This window comes from Mya arenaria, chromosome 9 (genome assembly GCF_026914265.1).
Source record: "Mya arenaria isolate MELC-2E11 chromosome 9, ASM2691426v1".
Taxonomy (NCBI): domain Eukaryota; kingdom Metazoa; phylum Mollusca; class Bivalvia; order Myida; family Myidae; genus Mya; species Mya arenaria.
This window is the reverse complement of record NC_069130.1, coordinates 69983325-70002025: the sequence shown is the minus strand read 5'-3', so window position 1 is coordinate 70002025 and position 18701 is coordinate 69983325.

Sequence of the window (18701 nt, the reverse complement as noted above, 5' to 3'; positions counted from 1 at the left end):
CTCTTCTGCAGCACCCTGTCCCTCTGTAGTGCCATGTCCCTCGTCTGCAGCACCCTGTCCCTCTGTAGTGCCATGTCCCTCGTCTGCAGCACCCTGTCCCTCTGTAGTGCCATGTCCCTCGTCTGCAGCACCCTGTCCCTCTCTGTAGTGCCATGTCCCTCTTCTGCAGCACCCTGTCCCTCTCTGTAGTGCCGTGTCCCTCGTCTGCAGCATCCTGTCCCTCTGTAGTGCCGTGTCCCTCTTCTGCAGCACCCTGTCCCTCTGTAGTGCCATGTCCCTCTTCTGCAGCACCCTGTCCCTCTCTGTAGTGCCATGTTCCTCTTCTGCAGCACACTGTCCCTCTGTAGTGCCATGTCCCTCGTCTGCAGCACCCTGTCCCTCTCTGTAGTGCCATGTCCCTCTTGTCCCTCTTCTGTAGCACCATTTCCCTCTCTGTAGTCCTATGTCCCTCTCTGTAGCACCATTTCCCTCTCTGTAGTCCTATGTCTCCCTTCTGCAGCACCCTGTCTCTCTCTGTAGTCCCATGTCCCTCTTCTGCAGGACCCTGTTCATCTCTGTAGTCCCATGTCCCTCTCTGTAGCACCCTGTCCCTCTATGTAGTCCCATGTCCCTCTTCTGCACCACCCTGTCCCTCTCTGTAGCACCATGTCCCTCTTCTGCAGCACTCTGTCCCTCTCTGTAGTCCCATGTCCCTCTTCTGCTGCACCCTGTCCCTCTCTGTAGTGCCATGCCCCTCTTCTGCAGCACCCTGTCTCTATGCAGTGCCAAGTCCCGCTTATATAGCAACCTGTGCCTCACCTGCAGCACCCTCTCCCTCTATGCAGTGCCATGTCCCTCTTATATAGCAACCTGTCCCCCATCTGCAGAACCTGACCCTATTATACAGCAACCTATCTATCTTCTGCAGCACCCTGCCCCTCTAACACAGCAACCTGTGCCTCATCTGCAGCACCCTGTCGCTCTCTGTAGTGCCATGTCCCTCTTATACAGCAACCTGTCCCTCATCTGCAGCATTCTGCCCCTCTCTGTAGTGCCATATCCCTCTTATACAGCAACCTGTCACTCTTCTGCAGCACCCTGCCCCTATTATACAGCAACCTGTCCCTCATCTGCAGAACCCTGTACCCCTTCTGCAGCACCCTGCCCCGCCCCTTTAATACAGCAACCTGCCCGTCATCTGCAGAACCTTGCACCTCTTCTGCAACACTCTGTCCCTCTTCTGCAACACCATGTCCCTCTTCTGCACGACCATGTCCATCTTCTGCAGTACACTCCCTCATTGTAGCGTCACATTCCTCTTCTATAGCACACTGCCCCTCTTCTGTAGTGTCGTGTTGCTCTTCTGCAGTACCCCGTCCCTGTTCTGTAGTGCCATGTCCCTCTTCTGCAACACTGTCCTTCTGCATCACTCTGTCCCTCCTGCAACACGCTGTCCCTCTTTTGCAACACTGCCCCTTTTCTGCATCACCATATCGCTCTTCTGCAGCACTCTTACCCTCCTGCACCACGCTGTCCCTATTCTGCAACACGCTGCCCCTCTTCTGCAGTACGCTGTCTCTCTTCTACAGCACCATATCGCTCTACTGAAGCACTCAGTCCCTGTTCTGTAATGCCATGTTTCTCATTGCAGCACGCTGACTCCTGGCTTAAACGCTAAATATCTTACTGTCATGGTTTTTGTATTACAAAACAGCCTTTTGAAGCCCACAAAGGAAGGATTATAATGATCGCACTATCCGTTATCACTGATTGGATTTCAACCAAACTTGTCAGAAATGTTGAGCAGCATAGGATATGGTCGTCTCATAGGTCAATGGTACTCTTAGAGCAACCAGGATTTAATATGGACTCTGTATCTCTCAGCTATAGCTGTAATACAAGTAATTGATTTTCAATCGAATTAAACAGAATCTTAGAGCATAATGATTGTGTGTAACAAATATATGCTTTTATCTCAAACGCCAATATCACACATAGATGAAAATATTGCACAATGTGTATTTCGTAGTTATACATGACCCATGATGTACACGTATATATTTACACCTCAACTTCCATTCCTTAAATGAACTGCCTTTCGGCAATTGCGTTCATCAATCGATGAACGCAACATCTTCGGATATGTTCGGATCGTAATTCATTGCATAACAATATACATGAAAGGTATTGATCTTGTTATTGGTTATATTGTGTCTGCAGGTCCCGTAAAATACTTCGGACTCCACACACATTGACCAACCCAATTGCGTTCATACCCCGATAATGCCATCAACCCCGTTATTCATTCCTTAAATGGCATCCGACATACATGTTTACTTGGCATTGTGTCTCAGTCATTACATAGCTTTTTTTATTTAAGTCAAATGTCACAGACGCGTGTGTAATTCATGCTGGGTCTCTTATAACATGTACTTTTAACTCGAAAGGCAAGGTCAGATTTAGTCAATCTATTCCAATAGTAATAGAATTTCTTCACTTCCTTTAAGGTATCATGGCAAACTGTCATAATCTCCAGTGCGGCGAGATTGAGATTTTCTAGCAAATAGTGTCCCCACACTACGTTAATTGGGATCAAGTTAAGGAAGCTCTATTCAAGATATTTTTTCACAAATATATATTAGCCTGATAAGGCCAAATCGAGGGCATTAGTTACTCTCCTTTGATATCTTTTGTTTAATTAATAACCGTTTTTTTCTGTGTAAAAGTGTACATGCTCTCTAAGAACACATTAAGGTATTTTGTTCAAAGCTCGGAGTCTGTTCGGTTACCTGTTTGGTGCAATACTAATTTAAAATAAGCGTCGCAATGAGAACATGAGAACAAAGCACACTGTATACAAATAACAAAATTCAACACGCCATGGGATTTTGATGTTCTATTTTTCTAAGTCATATATCTATCTGACTATCCGTACGTCTGGCAACAAACCATCCGTGAACATTTTGTTAATAATACTTAGAATACAACCTACATTTTCAGCCAATAGTATCGCAGATAGGCAACCATTAAGCACCTTGTAAAAATGCCATTAAGTAGTAGACTTAAATTCTTTCGCGCGTGCATAAAGATCCGCCTACAGCAAATCATCCGGCCCCTATTTCTCGAAACTTCTTAAGTCCCTTATAACAGGATTAAGCTAATCTCACTATTTTGTTGTTCTATAAAATGTGTTATATTTACTTCTTCAATATTTTTTAGAAATTATGTAGGAATAATCTGTATGATTATCAGAATAAACCATTTTTCGTTCATCAAAATCCATTTTCAGTATGTATTTTGGCTAATTGAAATAAGCGAGTTAAGCCTGTTAAGCTTCAGAAGTTTCGAGAAATACTTGAGCGCGTCCTACTGAAATAATAACTAAAAAAAAATAACAAACGTTTTAATCGCGAAACTTTATGTAAAAACCCAGCCCTTACCCGGGTAAGGCACAATGGTACCCATAATGGTAACATGTAAAGCAAATGTTCCAGTTCAGTACAAGACGTGATGGTTGAAAAAAAGGCCGGCATGTTTCAGCTTTGTTTGAATTTTACATGTGATTTGTGTAAAATATTAGCTTTTTTAAAGCACAAAAGAGCCATGAAATATACGCCAAATTGCACCGTCAAAAAAAGTTTACGGGGGAGGATGCCCCCGGACCCCCTGCAAACTGGTTGCGAGTACGTGCTAGATATCTCTAGGTACGCCCCTGATATTTCTAAAGATTATCTGAAACACGGAGTAACAGAAAACATTAATACAGTCATGTGATTCAATCAGATTTTTATTCATTCGAAGTTCATCAATTTACAATGTATTCGAATTATTTACAATCCAACGTAAATGTAGCACTGATAAAATACCACTATTGTGCACTATATACATGTAACGCGTTAACAAGAAATAAACTGTGTATCAAAATAACAAACGAAAATGGGAATTATAGGAGAGAATCGATGTTAAGACATTTGTAATTTTCCAAAATAAGACAACAGGTCAAACTATAATTTGGAAGCCTTACAGTCTGATGTAAAGAACTGTTTTGTAGACATGCCAAGAAATTTGAGTTCTCTCTACAAAGAATAAACGATCTTTGAACGTCTTTTAGACACAAATTGACAAATTTCTGGAACCATACTTAGTTGTCCGTGATTATTTGAAGGTCTAATATTGCACCAATTCTCTTGCCTAAGGCTGTGTGTCTGTGAAAGAAGGAAAACACTTGTTTGATCCTTAAATGTTGAGTCTCATAGAATACTCAATAAGAAAGTATTCAAGTCATACAAAAGATTCCCTTTTGGTATATACTTGTATAAAAGCACAATGTGGGGTATGTCGGCTGGCCTTAGCGTTCAAATTTCGCGGGCTTCGGTGTGCCGACATTTTATGGAGTTGTGTAGAACCAGGCTTCATCTTTAAGGACCCGTTTGTTTTTATGCGCGAAACCTGGTTCGCCTTTTCGATCCTCCTCTTCAAGTCTCGAACAAGATCTCTTTCCAAGTCGTCAATTGGCAATATTGTAACTGGCTTGCTTTTGCAAAGAAGTCCGAGACGTGGACATGACGGTCTTGTAGTATTCTCAGAAGGTTGCGATGGAGTTTGGTGACCATTTAAAGGCTGCAATGGAGGGAACAATCTGTCATGGCCTTGTAAATGAAAGCTATCTATAGTTTCATCAGTCTGAAGATCATGGGTTTCAGCTTTTGGTTGCCCCTCAAATTTCAGTTGTCGTTGACATTTACTTTGTTTAAGGTTGGTAGTTCCGGTTGACCTTGACATAAGAGACTCCAGAGAGCTTGTCCAAGGTTTTGGCGTATAAGTAAGTTCTTCTTTAACGTTTGGATGAAGCTTGCTCATAACACGTTCTCTTCCGACTTGATCGTAAGTTTTCAATTCACTATCAGCCCTGACGTCTTCAACAACTGTCTCTAGGGCACCTGGGGTCTTGAAATCCGAGGCACTAACTAACGTTTTACAGCGCTCATTTTTTCGTAAGAACTCCGATAAACCTCCAATGTTAATGGAAGTTGTTCCTCTTCTCGAGCGTGCGCGACGCTCTTTCTTGAGTTCTGTCCGACTTGGACCGGTAGTCCCACTACAATCTCTCACTGGTTTAACTTCAAAACTGTCTTTAGCCTTGGTCAATGACTTTATTCCTTGCTTAACCAACTTTGCAATTTTTGCACGGTGATTTTCCGATCCTGCCACTCGACAACTTTCAGAAAATCTGACTTTATTTGAAGATCTCCTTGAATAAACAATGTTTTCTGTGTCTTTTCTGATACACTGACCTTCACCTTCGTTAACATCCTTCATTTTTTCTCTAAAACTCGGTATCCTTTTGATATTTCCGATTTTAACATTGTTAGCTCGTGGTAACAAAGGCTGTAGCAGACGGCATTCGTTGTTTGGACGAACGTCAGCGTAGTTAACACTTTTTGACCTTGAAACTGCATTGACCTTTGACCTCAGGCTCGCGTTGATTCTATATACGTCAGAGTCGCTGTAGCAGTTTCGGACAAGACGTTTAATATCATTGTGATCTTGTACCAAGTCGGTAAACTGGACTGAGCTAACCTCTTTAAGTATGTTGTTCAGCTTATCAGAGTTTGAAGTTTGACTTGTGAAGACTTCAGAGTCGTCTACAGTCGCTGATGCGCAAACTGGCACATGGCTATTATCCGAATCAAGGTGAAGGATTTGAATGCTGTTGTCTGCGGTTAGCACCGCCCAACTGGCATCCGCGTCTGGAAGGCGTAGTCCCATTGTGACGTCAGCACTGCGTCGTTGTGTTTTCTTCATGACGTCATCACTGTATTTCCCTCTTTGTGGAATCATATAACTGACAGGGGGCGTGGCAGTCACTGGTGGTCTCATCTTTGCACGTAGGTGGACCTAAACAATGGATAAAGCATGAACAATTTTAAATGCATATCGATTTAAAATACGTTTAACTGGTCAGCAACATTTGTACAATCAAATCAGCTTCCTTACATCGAAGTGTTTTCACAACCGTTTTACATATACTCGTATTGTTATATTACAATCGTTTTGATGTCTGACCGTATAAATAATGCACCAGTCCTTTTAATGTGACCATACCAAAAGCACGATTCCTACAACCCCTTATAAAAGAATTCAAATTGTAACCATCGATAACCATCGAAAAATATATATCTAATTTACAACGAATGCAGACATCAATTTATAAGAAACGTCTCAATATTTCGAGCGTCCAACAGGATCATATTCAGAGGCATAAAGCATCTTTTGTTGGCTGCGTCTCGACTTATCATTAAAGTATTCATTTCCGTTTGGCTTCCAATAACGACAACGTTTTGTCGGGAAAAAAATCATGAAAAAGTTCATAGTTGGAAATTTGTTAAGATTTCGTGCAGCCTTTCTTTCATTGACTGACAGATTTCATATTCATGCGTAATTTTGAAATCGTATGATGAGTTGTCATGTTATTTGTATTTGTACTTTTACTGGAAAAGTGACGATTTGATTACACAGAATTTGCAACTTTTATGATAAAGCGTCTTTCCTCCCATTTCAGATAAAAAAAACACGCTGTATCAACAACATTCTAAACATATTAAATTTATAAACCCCCTTTATTAAAGAAAACAATAACAATAAAATAACTGAAGGATCGTGAAACTGCTCAATTCTAAACAAATTAAAATGAGCAGAGCAAATGTTATGTTGTGTTTTTTTAAATTAAAATTTGCACTTCCACAATTTTGCAAATATTTGTTTGCATAACTACAGCGGATGTTAGTGGAACCAATGATCGATAAATAATGAAAAAACACCGATATTTATTATGGAATATTATTGTTCATATTTTGCAATAGAATTATAAAAAAGTCAATGTCATTTCGTGCATAAATCGTCAGAAAGACCGTCGAAGGTTGTGAAACATGGGAATATGTGTATTATACAATGGCATGTATAATTATAATTATGTACGTGGAACGAGATTTAATAGCTACGTGGCCACTAATTTCCAAGTTAAAAATCGCCAAAATATTGTTTTGTTTGTTTTGGAACTTCAAATGTTTTTTGTTTGTTTTTTCTCATTGTAGTCAAGTGATTAAAACATGAAACTGCATTAAAAAGTAAATTTTAGTAATTAGTAAGAAGTTGCACAGTGTTTACCAGCCATCCAAAATTAACAATATTGTCATCTATATCAATGAATTGACATGCTTATCTAATATTTTTACATCGGATGCCTTAAAATCAATTAACAAAATTGATTACTTACCCTCAACCTTTCAATCCAATTCTGTGACAGCTCGGGTGATCAGGTGTATTTATTTCAATTTTTATTTTATCTATTCAATTGTGTATGGACTGTTGGGTTTAGCGAGAATGACATTTCTTTCTCGAATTGAGCGTTTTATGTTTTACTTAAACTTTTGAGTACTGAGTAAATATATTTTCCCAGTCGAACTTGTACTCTGTTTGTTTATAGTAAACGCCTTTGATGATTAGCAAATTGTAAGATAATTAAGTTCGGCGCGGGGGTGTTTTGTATTTGATGGGTCCAATTAGCGCTTTTCAATAGAACATTACTTAAAATAAAACAGAATTGAAAAGAGGTGCGATCGAGTTTGAATCAATTAACAATACACTGTTTGCGAATGTTTTCACAACCAAACAGCCGTAATTAGAAACCTGAAGAATTTTTGCAACTTCATAGTGGCAAAGTCAGACATCGTGTTATCTTTCATGAAAAATGCATTTTCACTGTGGGAACAAGATAAAATGTGGATGTATCTCCGGTGCTTAAGTACAAGGTGTTTTAAGCATAGATTAATAAAATGGCATGCATTGTTAAAATACATTTAAAAGTCACACTTTTTTAACCCGATCACTTTACCAGAATGAATTGATAATACAATATATATATATCGGATAAATAGGGTTTATATTTTTGTTTGAGGTGGCTGCTTCAATCCCGACACTTAGCCCTTGAAATATAACAAAGATGAACAATAAAACATGCACACATTTCATCTGCAGGAAAATAATTCATCTCTTAAATTCACGTTCTTTGGTAAATTACAAAATGTTTGCACTATTAAGTTGAATATTCCATCTGCTCCCACATTTATTTCCGTTTGATAATTCATACCCTCGTTAAAATTCAGAATCCAAAGTTTTATCGAATATTCTCGTAGCATTGAACAAATATCAACAGAATCCCTTAAAACAAGATTAAGTTATGCGTACTTTTTATTTGTGTATACTTTGTGTAACATACACATTCTTCAAAGCATTTGGCACTCAAAATAATACTATCTTTATTATAAAAACGATAAAAAAATATTTAGTAAAATAAAGATGAGGTTATATATTTGGCTAAATAAAATAAGCTACTAAATTAAACTTGCTACGCTTAAGAATGTTCCTAAAATTTGGACCAGGACTTAAAACTGTATGAACCAGTTCATCCGTTTAGAAATGTTAGTTAATGGAATTCTCCAAAATAATATAGATTCTAGACTAATTATTCGCTACGGCAAACAGGGAATTTTAAAACAAGGAAGACCTTATTTATGTGTCTTGCAAAAGACAAATTTCTTATGAACCACAACATATTACATGTTGTGATGATTCACACATTACTGAAACCCAGTTTATCTGTGTTTCAAACAACGTCATAGCCGAATATTTACACTAAATGGCAACGAAATGTCATCGAAAATGGTGTTTTAACTGTGAATAGAGAACTTAAAACCTCATTCGAATTTGAGTCTTATTTCGATAATATCGCGTCAAGAAGTCTTAGAAGTGCTATTACAAAATTACGTATTTGTGCTCATAATTCAAGAATACATACTGGTAGATGTGATTGACTAGAAAGAAACTTGCGTCGTTGCCAAATATGTTGGAAGACGAGTATCACATTATGTTCAAGTCTTCACCATATGTTCTGTTAAGACAAACTTATAGTAAACGCTATTATAGAGTTAGACTGTAGCATGTTTAAACCATTTCAGCTGTACATTAAAAATCTGAAGCATTTATGTAAGGTAAATATATCGGAGGCATTCAAGATTCAATATTTTTTATTAATGGATATGTAACCAGATTATTAATTGGTGCATCGTAATAAGTTTTTTTTACATTAACTTTTAGAATATTTCAATCATGTTTCATCCCTATGTTTAGATATTTATACTTTATTGGCCATGTCAGTAAGTCATATACTGAAATGATTGTTCCAAAATGTATATGTTTATGAAAGTCAAATGATATTGTTCTTACTTTGATGAATATCAATAGAAATATGTTCAGTTTATCTTTTATTTGTCGCTCACTGCATAGTATAGTTGTAATGTTAATATACCTATATGTAAATACAACGCCAACAACTGTGTAATTTAAGTGTAATAAAAATGTTCTGTTCTGTTCTATTACTAGATTTGTCGGGATGGCTATAAGAATATCACTATCGCCCATGCACTCATATTTCATGTGTGACCATCGTCCGGGGCGTCAACAGTCTGATCAATATCGCCCATGCACGCATATTTCAAGTGTGACCATCGTTCGGGGCGTCAACAGTCTGTTACATCCAGATTGATATATCACTAAAAATCAATAAGGACAGACAGTCAGACAGAGTTGTTTATTGTCGTAAACATGTAAGTAACAGTTTCTTGACAAAACATGATATGTCAAATAATAATTATTATGGTCACAATGATACATAGCCAAAATAAGAAAGAAAAGAGAAAACATAAATAAACACAGATAAAACATAATATAGATTATCATTTTTATACAAATGTTAAATATCTTAATTAAATCTAAATGCTTATTATATGCGATACCAGGATAATAGGGATTTGGGAGGATAATGTCATATATTACTATATAGACTAGATCATGTTATTGATCACAGAATTTCTTAAAAGAAATGCTTGGTTTATGAAAATACTTCCTATTTCGACTATATTTTGCGATTTTATCAATTCAACAAATTTCTACATACTTGGGTTTCTAATGTAGATTGTTCTTATCAACTCCTTTCTGATATTGTTATACACAGGGCATATTATGACAAAGTGGTATTCGTCTTCTATATTGTTCGAGTTATACAAAATACAATTACGATCAGCCCTTTTAATTATATTACGGCCATATCGTCCTGTTTCAATATGTAATTAATGTGACGACAATCTCAGCTTAGACAAAGCCATTCTTTTTTTGGTAAAACATCTAGATTGAATTCAATTCCAAAGTGTTCCTTAATGTTTTTATAAGTACAAAGGGTATAACTGTTGTTAACATTTTCAAACCATGATTGTTTAAATACATCGAGCACTCTATTTTTAAACACACTAGGAAAACTTTTCAAATCAACAGAGTTTGGGTTTAACCACACATAAGAAAAAACATAGTTATCTAACAAAGTTTTTACATCATTAGCCCAATTATTACGGTTAGCAAGACTGCCTAACATATCATTGTATAGCTTATTTATAATAACATTATCTGAAGAAATAGTTTTACACCAACATTTTATAATTGTACCATATCTATTTGCATACCATGGGCATCTACCTTATTCACCATAAACAGCGATACTGCATGAGCTTGTTTTAACCCCAAGTATGTTTTTTTCCCTTTAAGTGAATACGCTCAATTTATTTTGATTTGGAAAATCCCCACACTTTACATCCATACTTCAACGTGGCACTTACAAAAGCGTCAAACAATTGGCAAAGAACGCTAGGTTTGAAGTTATAATATTTAGTATTATTTATAAGTACATTTATTGCCTTAAGACCCTTCCCTGTAATGGTTTCTTGGTTCAAAACAAAAGATCCAGTAAAGTTAAAAACAGTACCAAGATAATTAAAAGTATCAGCCGTTTCAATGTACTTATCGTCGTATAGCCATTTTTCGTTGTTATGAACTCTGCCCCTTTTACGAAAAACCATGACCTTCGTTTGATCTTTATTAACTACTAGGCCCCATTTGATACAGTATTTATGTAACGTATTTAGACTTTTTTGTAATTCATCAACAGTTTTACCAAAGACGACCATATCATCAGCAAATGACATCAGTATAATAGTAATATCGTCAATCGGAAGTCCGCATAGCGGATCACCTTCTTAAATAGCTCAAGTTCATCAAAGGAAAGGGGAAATAATAGCGGGGACATAATCTCCCCTTGCGTTATGATCATCAGAAAATATGTTGTTGTTTTTTTATTTGACCCAATCACCTCACTGACCGTAAATGGCATTTAAGTTATATTTAATTGAGACGAACATACATCGACTGTTGGCTAAAAGAGTGGCCTCAATACTGGTTAAGAAGCAGTTTCCGACAAGTTTTTATGGATTTTTTCATGCGTGTTTAAATCCATACTAAAATTGTTCACATTCTAGATAACTACGGCTCAAGCTGCTTTTGTCGATATATTGTTCACATGTGTGACGTCACATATGTGCATCTAATAGGGCGCCAAGAGGGTACTTACACTGTTCCCTGATGAGCTGGTGATGAGAAGCAGTTTCCAACAAATCGAATACGCGGCGGATATTATGTGCCTACTGTGTGTTTTTTATAAATTTATCTAATATACTGAATAGACTATAATACGAGAATTTAGTTATTTTTTCAGCATTTACCAAAAATTTAAACCCTAAAATTTACGACAATCAATTCATTCTCGAAATCAGGCAGACACTGAATTTAAATGATATGTTTTATTCATTTCTGATAGGAACTTGTGTTTATATACATTTAAGTGAATTAGTGTGTGACACTAGCACGACAGCAGTGTTCACAATTATATACACACTGGTTATCGCTTGTATAAGTCAATTTACGAAAACCTTGTAGCTATTCTTAGATATGCAAATTAGGTTCACACGCATGCGCAATTCACTGCGCGTGACGATACCCCACATGCAAGTTTGTGTACAAAATGAAACATGAACATTAAACTTTAAATAATAATATAAGTTACTAATACGTGTCTCCGTTAGAACTTCAACTTTTGATTGCCTAGTAAACATATAATTGAATTACAGTACCTGCTTTATGAAGATCTGAAGAAAGTACACGAAAAAGCGATTTGTCGGAAACTGCTTTCCGTCGGAGACTGCTTCTCAACTAGTAGAGTTCACATTTTTATTTGACCATGTGACCAAGTTTTGGATCGAACCAGGAGCCATATTCCTTAAATATCTTAGTGGAAACTTTAAACTTAATAAAGATATGCTTTTTTTCTTAGTCGCATGTAAAGAAAACTTACATTCAAAGATATGAAAATAAGGAAAAACAAGATCCAAATAATAAAGGCATATGAATAAATTTGATAAAAATAGAAGGTTTTAAAATATTTGCTGTAAAAAATTCGAAAGATTTCACTATGTTGAAAATGTTCACTGTTTGACTTTGACATAATTTTTTGCAGACAGACATCATGTTATACATTTATTAAACTTTGACAACATTGTTGCATCGATAGTATTAACAAGAGGTTGTGTTTTATTTTTGCATGAAACATAGTTTTGACCCCCAAAAATATGAAATGATTTTGGCCAATATTAACGCTTCTAGATAGTGAACATTGTTTTATTTGACCTGGTTTTCGACCCTAATATGACCCATACTCGAACTTGATCTATATTTTAAGACAAAAACATGCTGACAAAGCTATATTGGTTTGGTGACATAACTGTGGCCACTTTCGTGTAAACAACGCTTTTCTTTTATTTGACTTTTCGATCTTGGTTTGACTCGACCTATAACCGAACCTGACATATATTTTTCATGGAGACGAACATTCTGTCCAAAAATTTCATTGCTTTAGGATCAATTGATATTATGAACTCTATATTATTGTTTTATTTGACCGTTTGAACTAGAATTAAGCAGCTCTTGTTCCGATATTGAACATTGATTTTAGACCAAAAATGTGGCCTTTAGAGTGTTAACATGATTTGACTTGGCGACGTTTTGACCGCACATGACCCAGTATCAGATTCAAGGGATTTTGATCTGGATTTTATAGAGACAAACATTCTGACAATGTTTCATTTTCTTTTGTTTCTGAAACAAATTATGGCATCCAAAGTGTTCATGGACCAACGAAGGCACAACGGTCGGACGGTCGGCGGACACCAAACGATGGTTGAGGATGTACTGTTGGGCGGCGTCACATGGAAAATGCTCAACCTCGCAAACCGAAGCGAACGAGATAACGGAGTCCGGTTAAACAACCGATATTTATGTGAAAAGATCCACACAGCACACAACAACCCCAAAACGGCGATTTATCCATTCTAGACGTAGTTGTTTTAACATATTCGAAATAATAGCCAGTAATGGCCAAAATCAAATGGTAATACAATAAACTAAATGGTTACTAAATATTACCTATTAAGTAAATAATATCACATTGCCATCAATAACAATGGTACTCGTGTGATACATGTGGGACAACAACCAAGGACCTTCTTAAATCTACCCTGTGTTATGTTTACCACACAAGTGCAATTGATCTGTCAACGAAATAGAAAGCAATAGCTCTCTCAATGTTCACATGCAAACTCAATATTACTGGGATAGAGATAATGAACGTTTAATTATCATTTAATGAATGCGTGCTTTAAAGTGCCTTTCTGTTGCAGACTTTCAATATAGCAGATGACGTGGGTATAAGTGTTGTTAATTGCTTTTATAGGTGAGTATAAATCGTTTGAATATCGTGCCAGGCACAAGGGGACACGTACATTAAACAACCAATTTTAAAGTTATACCTAGGGATTGCACTTTGGTTTTGTTTTTCTATTTTGCAAACCCATTGTGGTCAAACCATTCACGTGTTCTGGTTTCTCTTCAAACATGAGACCATCATTGTATAAGGATACCGGGCATTTAACTTTCATATAAATATGGGGCATTCACACCATAACATACAAACCAGCGTTCGATGGACGTTTTAAAAATGTTTAATCGTTCTGCGTGCTCTCAGTAGTCATTGCCAGGACGCCAGTGAGCCGTTCAATGCAAAGCAAACGCTTACGGTAACGACTGACTCAAAATAGCCGAACGCGTACACCGTTCAGCGAACATGAGTACAACATTGCACGAACGTTATCCAGCGTTCTCAAGCTTTGGATGTCAAACGTTGATGATCGCTGATATCCATGATAACTTTTGTGCATGTTCAAACTTAAAGGCAATATCGACCGATCACCAACGATCACCGACTATTACCAGCGTTCATCAGCGTCAACACAACACTGTTCTCGTGCGCTTTACCAGCAACCACGGACGATTACCAACGTTTCTCCAAATGCCATAGAACGCTTTCCAGAACGTTATGGTGTGACAGCCCCACTAGGGTTGAAAAACCTTAAACTTGAAAGTATCCCTGTAGTTCTATTCAAATCAGACTCACGTTGTGTGTCTTACAATCTTTAAAACGTAATCACGTGTTACGGGGTGTTCTTTTGGTTAGCTTATTATTTTATCCTTCCAAAAGACACGCAGGATCAAATCCATCCAACCAAATGTACTCTAGAGGTGTTGTTTTTGCGCACACAGTAATTGCGAACATTGGACCTTTTATCTAGTTTCTGTCACGTATCAGGAAGTACAGTATTATGAGTGTGAACGTCTGTTGCGTTATTTCCATTTCGTGTTTTTACGTTCAATAGGATATTCTACACTTAAATTCAGCTTCACGCATGTTATAATCATTTAATTGTTTTGTACATGGACTATACAATGTGTGCAAAACATGTACTGAAGAGACCAGGGAAAAATATCATTAAAGTACTTCTCAATTCATATTCCCGCTGATTAGATTTTATGGCAACAATATCGAAACTACTTAGAAGAGAAAACTACCATGCAAACACCTACCTTTACTTTCTCGTAAATGTTTATGTTCAAAATTGATATGAATTCCGAATATGTTTTACAATGGAACTAGACATATAAGGTATGATGCTGATGATTATGTCAATATATTTAATAGCATATTCTATCCTTAGGTCAATTTCCATACATTATATGCCCTTTCAATAATATTTCAACGCGACAGTTTTAAGAGTTAATCAATGTATTTGCAATTTTATTAGGAAGCAGTTCGTTCAAAGAGACAATCAAACAAAGAATCGGATTTAATTAAACGTTTTATTAGATTTACAATGCAAATTTTATGAAGGCGTATTTGGAAATAAACCCGTCTTTAAATGCCAGTTTGAGGCCACTAAAAGGATTTCAGTGAAGTTTGAATACTGATATTTTCTTATTTCCTTAAATATCTGGTTGATTAATGTCCATTGCTATTTTCTTCATACTTATATCAATATCAATAGTATAATTATTTAAGATACTACACGAGTCTGGTATTACTTCCTTGTTGAAAAGATAAAACAGAAATTAACATTCTTTAGCTATTGTTTAATTCGTGTTAATGTTAATATTCAAAATTAATAAAAAAGAACAATAAACATGTTTTTCTTTCTCACAGTTTTCAAGAATAGACGATATAACTATTTTCATACTGTCATAATTTATATTTGAACAAGAAGTATTTCTAAATTCGATGGTATTCACTAGTGTATTGCTAAAATCCAAATCCATAAACCTGGTTAATTACTTTTGAGGTCAATTTCCGAACAAATACCGGAAATTGTCCAGATGTTGATATGGCCATTTTTGGTCTGTCGGAGAAAAAGTCATTTATGCTATGTGCTCTATCGACGGGTTTAAAGATGACCATAACGAAGCTCGATTTGTGACAAAGCGTTGTTTCTTAAGTGTTGAATTTTGAATGGGTGAAAAATAGCCATCACAAAGCTTGAGCTGTCAGACAAAGTGTTCTTTTTTCTTTACTGAGTACTAACTGGGTTAAAGATGGCCAAACAAAAGTTTAAGCTGTAAGACAAAAAGGTATTTCCTCTATGATAAATATTGAATAGTTAAGAATAGTTATCCAAAATCTTGAGTTGTAAGACAACGCATTGTTTCTTCATGATTGATATTAAATGGGTTAAAATAGCCTCCATAAAGTTTGAACGCTCAGACACAGCGTTTTCTACTATAGTCTGTATAGACTGCATGAAAGATAGCCACCGCAATTTTGAGCTCTCAGACAAAGCGTTGGTTCTTCTATGATCTAAATTGACTGGGTTCAAGAAAGCCAACACAAACTTGAGCATGAAAAACATAAGCGTTGGTTCTTTTATGATCTAGAATGACTTGATTCAAGAAAGCCTACACAAGCTTGAGCTGGAAACCAAAACGTTGGTCCCCCTATGCTCTAAATTGACTGGGTTACAGATAACCGTTCCAAAGTCGTTCCAAAGCCTGAGCTGCAAAACAAAGCATTGGTTCTTCAATGATCTTATGTGATCTTATGTGACCGGGTCAAAGATAGCCGTTACAAAGCTTGGACTGTATCACTTAATTTGTTGGAGGATGTTTCTTCAAATCATTTAATGGCTTCACCAAAATGATGCAATTTCTACACAGATATTTTGCTTCGACAAACAGAACATTTTAAAACAATGAAAGCGTTATTTATTTGTCTTGCAGACGACACATTTCTTACCAAACCCTATATCAATTCTAGACGAACAAGTGTTGGCAAAATTGAAATATATCGTCTGCTAAGAATAGTTTAGCGGCTATAAAATCTGTGATGGCAAACGAACTTAATATCACCAAAATTTCACATTGCCATCAGTAGAAATATAACTCTGTGAGAAATGTTGGACAACTACCAAGGACCTTCATTAATCTAAAGGTGCTTCATGTATAGCACACACAAGTGCAAATGATCTATCAACGAACAAGAAAGCAATAGCTCTCTCAATGTTTACATGCAAACTCAATATTACTAGGATTGAGATAACGAACGCTTAATTAATTAATCGTTTAATGAACGCGTGCTCTTATAAAAGTGCCTTTTTATTTCAGTCTTTCAATAGAAGAAATGGCGTGGGTATAGGTGTTGTTAAATGGTTTTATAGGTGAGTATTAATCGTTTGAATATCGTTTCTGACACAATTGGACACGTATATTATTTCTTTATTATAACGCTTATCTGTAACCTATGCATTTTAGAGTATAGGATAACCAACACTTTGTTTTCAAGCTCAAGCTTGTGTTGGCTTTCTTGAACCAAGTCATCCCAGATCATACAAGAACCAACGCTTTGTCTAACAGCTCAAGCTTGTGTTGGCTTTCTTGATCCAATCATTCTGGATCATAGAAGAACCAAAGCTTTGACTGACAGCTCAAGCTTGTGTTGGCTTTCTTGAACCAAGTAATTCTAGATCATAGGAGAACTAAATCTATGTCTGATAACTCAAGCTTGTGTTGGCTTTCTTGAACTAAGTCATTCCAAATCATAGAAGAACCAACGCTTTGTCTAACAGCTCAAGCTTGTGTTGGCTATCTTGAACCAATCATTCTAGATCATAGAAGAACCAATGCTTTGTCTGTCAGCTCAAGCTTGTATTGGCTTTCTTGAACCAATTAATCTATATCATAGATGAACCAACGCTTTGTCTGACAGCTCAAGATTCCGGTGGCTATCTTTAATGCAGTCTATATAGATCATAGTAGAAAACCCTTTGTCTCAGCGTTCAAAATTTATGGGGGCTATTTTAACCCATTCAATATCAATCATGACGAAACAATGCGTTATCTTACAACTCAAACTTTTGGATGACTATTCTTTAACTTTTCAATATTTATCATAGAGGAAAGACCTTTTTGTCTTACAACTCAAACATTTAGATGGCCATCTTTAACCCAGTCAATACTTAGCAAAGAAGAAAGAACACTTTGTCTGACAGCTCAAGCTTTGTGATGGCTATCTTTTAACCCATTCAATATTTAACGTTTAAGACACAACGCTTTGTCAAAAACCGAGCTTCGTTATGGTCATCTTTAAACCCGTTCATAGAGCACATAGCACAAATAACTTTTTCTCTGACAGACCAAGATTAGCCGTATCAACATATGGACAATGTTCGGAGATTGACCACAAAAGTAATTAACCAGGTTTATGAATTTGGATTTTAGCAATACTTTTTTTGAATACCTGCTAATTTAGAAATACTTCCTTATCAAATATAAATTATGAAAGTATAAAAATAGTTATATATTATTGAAAAGTGTGAGAAAGAAAAGCATGTTGATTGTTTTTTTTTTTATTAATTTTGAATATGAAAATTATCGAGAATTTATCAATAGCTTAAGAATGGTATTTTTTTATCTACTCAAAGAAGAAGCAATACCAGACCTTTGTAGTTCCTTAAATAATTATACTATTGATATTGATATGTAAGTATGTAGAAAATAGTAATGGACATTGATCAACTCGATAATAAGGGAAAAAAGAAAATAGCAGTATTCAAACTCTCCTGAAATACTTTTAGTGGCCTCAAACTGGCATTTAAAGATGGGTTTATTTCCAAAACGCCTTCATAAAATTTGCTTGGTAAATCTAATAAAACGTTTAATTAAGCCCGATTCTTTGTTTGATTGTCTCTTTAAAAGAACTGCTTCCTAATAAAATTGCAAATATATTGATTAACTCTTAAAACTGTCGCGTTGAAATATTATTGAAAAGGGATATAATGTATGGAAATCGACCTAAGAATAGAATATGCTATTAAATGTATTGACATAATAATCAGCAACATCAGCAT